The sequence below is a fragment of the Chionomys nivalis genome, chromosome 5 (assembly GCF_950005125.1).
Source record: "Chionomys nivalis chromosome 5, mChiNiv1.1, whole genome shotgun sequence".
NCBI lineage: Eukaryota > Metazoa > Chordata > Mammalia > Rodentia > Cricetidae > Chionomys > Chionomys nivalis.
The window spans coordinates 21387371-21395000 of NC_080090.1; positions in this window are offsets into that span (position 1 = coordinate 21387371).

Consider the following 7630-nt stretch of genomic DNA (forward strand, 5'->3'; position numbering starts at 1 on the left):
AAACACAAATGAGTTTCCAAAGTGATCTCTCGAACCCTGTGTCCCATGGAAATGAGCCACCTAAGCACATATCTGCTCCTAAGCCATTTCAGATGCTGTCCCCCATACCTCCTATTTCACAATAACCCTGTCTCCATTCTACACGAGAAAAGCATACTCCTATGTTGCTTTCCGACTGAAACTGATAGAGAATACAGCTTTTTCTTCAAATGCATAAGATGTAATGGCAATGTCTTGTGAGTAACTAGAATGGCTCCTTATATTATCTGATTATTTCTTTTTTTAAGATAGGATCTGACCATATAGCTCAGGATAGCCTTGAATTTGTGATCCTCCTGCTTTGGTGCCCCAATGCTGGGATTATGGGTATAAGCCACCTCACTGGGTTGTTAAAGCATGCTTCTGAGTTACGCACCCCAGATATTTTCAAAAGAAATGTCATGCTTTTTATGGTGTTTCTTGTTTCATAAAGTCAAGAATGTGATTTATATGTTATCTGATTTTTGTAATTTGATATGAAAATCAATAATCGCATCCATCTACATCACTTTAATGTAGACATTGTTGATTTTAGTAGTCTATATCATAAGTTTCTTTCCATAATTTATTTTTTAGTGGTTCTTATAATTGTCTTTGAAAGTGTGAATTTAAGTAATAAGATGTGTTCCTTGAATAAATAAAATTTAATTATTCATCAACAAAATTCTTACGTTTACTTAGTTATAATGAAAAATTTTGTGGTACAAATGCTTCCAATATCTGAATAATTTAGTACTATTAAATAGAGGTAGTCAAATTTTTCTTTTTGAAATACAATTTTTTAACTTGAATGTTTTAGTGAGATGTATTATGCTCACATATTTAATTTATATGAACACACACACACACACACAATATCTCCTATTGCCGGTTCCTCAGAATCTGAGCTTATTTAGAAACAAAGTTTGTTCAGATGTATTTATGATGCAGCCACACTATGGCAGGGTGGCCCCAATTCCACATCCTTTTTAGGAGACAGACATGTGGAAACCCTATGTAGTGACACCTGGGACCACGAGGACTGGCTAGAGTGATGTCACTACAAGCTATGGGGGGGCCAAAGACTGTTAGCAAGCTACTGAAGGCTAGGATGAAGCCAGGGAAGACTCCCCAAGTCTGCAGGGAGCACAGCACTGCAGAAACATTGATCTCAGAATCCAGTGCCCAGACTGACGGTGTCTATTGTCACAAGTACCCGATTTGTGACACGATTTGTGACACACTATCGCTCAACTCCACCAAACCATCCAGATGTGTTTTGTACAAATTCGACTTCAGCTTCAAAATGAAAGCATAGCTTTCGAGTCAAAGGAGCCAGTCATGAGGTCTTTGCACGGTTTCCACGTTTGTCAGGCTGTGGCTGAAGATGGCGCTGAAGTAAACAGACACGTGGACTCCTTTGGCCAAAATAAGGCTGCAGTCTAGGAGAAAGAGGAGTTTACATCAAGCCAAGCACCGATAAAAACCATAATGAAAGTTTTTAATCAAAGTTCCAAGGTCTACCAAAGTAGAACTGAAAAAAAAAAAAGATGCAAAAAAAACCATAATGGGTCTTCCAGAGAGCGAGCTTTTCTTCCCACGAGCAGCCACTCCATTCTGCTTTGTGCTCTGCACAAAACATAGCTGAACAATAATATGGGAAGAGTCTTTCATGCAGTGTGTAGTGATTTATTTACAGAACATTTAGACTCTAAAATCAAATCAATTAATTCCTTTTGAGGAAAACTAAGGGCACTAGCAAAATTACCAGTCAGCTCAGCATTTAAGCTCAATGACCGGGACTGACTGGAGCGCCTCCTAAGAATTAGTACCACTAGTTGCAAATTTTTCGGGTGAAAACAGAAATGGCTTTACAAATACCAGAAGATATTTGACCTGGAACACAGTTGTTAAGTAAGCAAATACATGTTTCTCCACTCCACCAAGTTTGAGTTTACATATCACATCTATATGGCAATTAAGTACAATCCCTGGTCTAACATTATTTTAATTTATATGGTGAATAAAATGACCAAAATAATAATGATGATAAGAATGCATTGGAAAAAAAAAGAATTCATTGGAAATAGAAAAATTCACAGATATCAGTCATCATTTTCAGTTAATAAGTTATATCCACATGGGCAAAAAAAGTACATGCAAAGACTACCTTGATGCTTCTATTTCTTTGGTTTGGAAGGTTTCTTATTATTGATTTATCTTATGTATGAGATACAAGTCTCTACAACCAAAATTGTTCCCAGGCCAACTTCAGGGGCAAACAACCAAGACAGTCACATATAGAACCCGGTTCTTATAAAACTATCATTTTTTTAAAAGAGGTTCCACGTTCATTTTGCTCTTAATTTTACAAGATCTGTAATCAGTCCTGATTATTACAAGGACTGTGCCCAAATGAAGTTTAACTTCTCTTATCTGTACTTTCAAACTTGACAGTAGAGGATCTGATTCGGTTGGTATACAAACTTTCGTTGCAAAAAAAAAAAATGTAGTATTCTGCCTTTGCAGGGAGTATTGCATGTTGTCATTTAAACTGTAACTATTATAAAATCAGGGGCTTAAACTGGCATCTTTTTACACCGACATGTGAGGAAATGGAATCATTTAATCCCCAGCTAGCTGTTTGGATTCAGGAATGAGGCGGTTGTCATGGGGATGCATAATAGCATGTTTATTTGGATTGAATATGAAGTCAGAGTCAGAGTTTTTCTGACCAAAAAAAAAAAAAATGAAGTTATTTGGCTGATTGGGTTGACAATGAATAGTGGCTTTGCTCATTAGACAAGATTAACATATGCCTTCACTTGCCCAGGGCAGTTGTCCTGGCGTGATTACTAGCCCATCATCATGAAGTTATGCGCTGGATGATTTCCATACATTGAGTTTAAATGGCTAGAGGATTTTAACTGGCCCTTAGGTGTACCTAATAAAGGTGTGTTATCAAAAATCGTATTATTAGCAAAGGTGATCTGAAGGTTCCTAATCGTTCCTAAACATATCAGGCCAAACAGGTGCCTCTTAAAACACGATCACAAGACACAGCATCTTTGGTGGTCTTAATAAAGTATTTTTGCATAATTCAGAAAAATTTAAAACTAGAAATCAAATCTATTGGCATATCATATTTTTCTTTGTTTTGTCTAATAAGCTTAAAGAATGTTATTTATCACTTCTATAATGGAGAATTTGTGATTGGAGGCAAATAACCTGAAAAAAATCAAACAAATGTATTTGCATGAAGCTTTCTCTTGTCTGGGAATATAACTCAGTAATACAGTTGTATTTTCTTACAAGAAGAAAAACAATTGCCTGACCCTGTCTACTTATTTGCATGAATACAGTTTCTCAGAAACTACATTTTTAAAGAGAGGCAACAGAAACAGAACTGATTCTTGCCCTGAGGAATATTCATTTACAGACAAAAACTAACAGAAAGAGACGCGTCGGTGAAGACATGAGGGAAAGGGATATCTGCATGATTATGAAGTATTCATTCCAAAGAGAGAAAGTGGGTGACTGTGGTGGAGAAATCTGACAGTCGCTCCCTCAGTTACGGGATTGGCGTCAGTGTTGCAAACAGGGTGTGTACGGAGGTGGGAAGATGGGAAAGGAATGGGTCCTGAGCAGTTCATCCTCAGGAATTGACTAAAGCTCTCCTGAGGGAGTGGGCCGTTACCATAAGAAAGAGCTCTGTCCCTTTGCTTCCTTGTTCCCACCCTCTCTTGTATGTGCTATCACCCTGTGACACCCTGTCACCATCAAGATGAAGTCACCTACCAAATGCAGCCCTCTCAGTACTGGCCTCCTCAGCTCCCAGAACTATGTGCCAAAAAGTCTTCATTTTATAAACTACAGAGTCTGTGGTATTCTGTTAAAGATCTGTTAATAAGCGGCCACTTTATTTTAAAAGAAAATGTTAATCTTCTTCCTTTAATATTGTTTTATTTTGTTCCATTTTGCTTGTTTTGTTCTTTGAAACAAGGCCTCTCTATATAGCCCTGAATGACCTGGAACTTGCTAAGTAGACCAGGCTGGCCTCGAGATCACAGAGATCTTCCTGCCTCTGCCTCCTGAGTGCTGGGATTGAAAGTGTGCACAGTCACCCTGGCTTCTTCCCTCAGCCTTGATTCCTAAATGCTGCTCTCATCGGTTGTATTTTTCAGTGTATATATCTGTATACATGATATAATTACATCTTATGCTTATTCTTCATTGTCTGCATCTCTCACTGGAATGTGAGCTTCATGGGAAAGCAGAGTTGTTTGTGGGATTTTTTTCTTTACTGATTTGTCTCACATTTTTAGAACAGAGTATGGGTGTGCAAATATTCATTGAATAAATTAAAAATACACAATTCTGGGCAGAAGGTAGGATATATTTGAAATAATGTTTTGCAGGGATTTTTAATTTCTCCAAAGAAAAGAGTAGATTACAAAAGTGAAGCGCAGGACTTTTATTTTTGGCAATGTAAGACTAAAAACTGTAAAATATAAAATATTTAGAAATTCTAGGGGGAAATGTGAAAACATGCTTTTAAGTGCATGGCTAAAGAAAAAAAGGAAAAAGAAAAGCCCTGAGAGACCAGATGAAAGGGAGTAGGGAAGCAAGAGGGAACGGTAACAAGCACATGTGGCTACCTTTCCTGGCAACGTCTAGGCAGCAAGGCCTTGTGCAGATAGCAAGCAAGACCTAGCTCCTACACACACACACACACACACACACACACACACACATGCATGCACCCAGGCACGCAAGTGCGTGCCCCAAGACATCACAGGGCCATATCCTCACTGAAACAGTTATAGAAACAGAGAAGTGTGTCATGCATTTCCTTAAATTTAACCCCAGTTGGGAAAGTTAGACAAAACCAAAAATAACAATAACAATAGTTAACAATAGCAATAACAATAGCTAAGAAGAAGCCTTGTGATGGAAGAAATCAAACCATGCAGCCTATCACAGAAGGGCAGGATTTTATAGACCTCCTGCCGTAAAAATGTAATCCTTCCGTTCCAATTACTTGTATAGGTATATGGAATAAATCTCTGTCCTAAAGATCAATGAATGCCAGAAATTAAGAAACTTTCTCATAAAAATTATTTTAAAAGAAAATGCCTGTAACTTGAGGGAGAATATCAAAGGGGCACCTGGTCAACTGAAAATGTTACGCCCACCCAAAGCTAAAGAGCAAAAAATATAAATGAATTTATACCATCAATACAGTATAAATATCCATGGTGCATATCAATGTAAATACATGGCTGAGTAAATAAATGTGGAGGGAAGATAAATATATCATATAGGATTCCAATTAATTTCCATAGATAGTAAACCCCCAAAAGGAGGGCTTTGTAAGGACAGGGAGGGACAACAATCCCCCACTCCCGGTGTGCGCTGCCATAGTGACTTCTGTAGAAAGAATGTGGGAGTATGGAGAACTGGGGAGGGCAGCATAAGCTGAGGGGAGAAGTTTGGAAAACTCTCAGCCAGCGATTAAGGTGAAAATCAGCAGTCACAAATCACACTGATAACCTCTACCTTTGATATACTATGATGAAATGCTGCTTTAACTCTGACATCTTCCAATGGAAAGTTAAAGAAGAGCATCTGGCGATAGAGCTAACCCACACCGCAAGCTGTCAAGGTCAACAGAAGCAAGGAAGGTCAGAGAAACAGCCAGCAGGAGCCTTAGGAGACTTGCGGACTAAATGCAATGCAGTACCTTATGCTGATCCTACTGTAGCAAAAAGATATTAGGGAAAACTAAGGAAACCTGATAAACTAAGACCTTGACAGGACATCAGTTCATTATCAGTCTACTAATTATGACACATTTACCACAGTATGATAAAATGTTTACAATAGGGGAACTACCAGCGGGAAGGATGGATGGAGCTGGCATGTGAGTGCTTTCTGTAATATCGACTCTGTATTTCTATAAATTTAAATTGAAAATGTGCTGAGAGTGTTTCTTTTTGTTAAACAGGAAATTTTTTTCTACCTCTTGATTTAAGAATAATTTACATGAATTACAGTAATTCCCCTCACCCATAGGCTGATATGTTCAAAGTGGAGGCCTGAAACCAGAGATCGTGCCAAGCCCTATGCTATGTTTCTTTTTCCTGTTTGTGCACATCTTGTTAAATCAAGCATTTTCTGCTCTTCACCGAAAGCATTTTTATGACTTCATTTTGTCTATCTTGATCATCAGCATCATTTTGGGACAATGCCAAGTAAGGGTTAGCTGAGTATAAACGCTGTGATGCCCTGACAGTCTGTCTGATAACCTGGGTGGTCACTAACAAGCAAGTAGCACATACAGGATGGATACGCCGTACAAAGGGAGGTGCAGATTCGGGAAAGGGTGGACTAGGATGCCGTGAGTGTCCACCAAGTTTCTCAGAATGGCATCCCATTTCAAACTTCTGAATTGTTTATATCTTGAATTTTCCATTTAAAGCTTCAGAGCACGGTTGCCAACGGTAACAGAACACGGAGAGTGAAGCCACGGATAAGAGACCTCTGTACAGCTTGCTACATTCACAGAGAACATGTCAAATAATACGGTGGGGATTCGGTCAGTAAGGAAAATGACCCGGTTTCCGCAACGAAACTGCAAGGGGCGACAAGTAGAAGCAAACTAAAAGACTGAGGAGCTCTCTAAGCTCCCTAGATATGAATTCTTTGTCTGGATCCTGGCTTAAACAAGCGAATTTGGCTCAATTTGCTCACCATCTGACTTGTGCCTTCTGGGTTCATCTGCTGTTTAGAAAGTACTGTCTGCACCCAAAGCCATGCCTCAGAGCCTTTTTCCGGAGAAATTCAAGCAAGGCTATCCATCATTTAGCCATGGACTATAGACACTATAGTGCAATCACACAGCAACACTCTGTATAATTCTCAGAACAATGAGTGCTATCTATCTGCACTGATATGGGAAGACCTCAAGAAACTTCATAAAGTATAATTCTCCAAAGACACTACTGTGCTGGCAAGCTGGCTAGCAGGGGGAAAGAAAGCCTTGACTTCTGGCATGTCCAAATTCCATGCTATGCATACTCCATGATGTCTTATTTGTGAACACCCACGACTTACTAGAACCATAACTTCTAAGAGACATTCACCCTTAGAGGCCAATTGTATGCCACCTTCACCACACCACTAGGTGGAAATGTGCATTGAGTTTTATCATTGTATGTACTGGCTGGATTTAAGAGAACTGGGGAGTAGTGATCTGAAAGTTTGAGGCAATCCTCGGGCGATCCTCAGATACACAGCCAGTCAAGGCTAGTCTGGGGTGTAAGAGGCTACATGAGAGAGTTAGGGGTGGCGGGCGGGGTAGGGGCAAAAGAAAACTGTTGAACATTTGCTAAGTTTTCCATTTCCAGCTCTTGGTTACACACAGCCTTGGAAGTGAGCCCAGGCCCACATTCCCGGCCACAAAGGAAATCAGTCAGCAGAGATCAAGATGAAGGAAATGTGCCCTTGCTATTATCTTCCTTTCTAGGTTGTCATGAGAACTCCCACTGGCGAACAAAAGAGAAAAGCTACGAAGGTCAGCATGTGCGTGCAACGGAGTCTCCTACAGTTT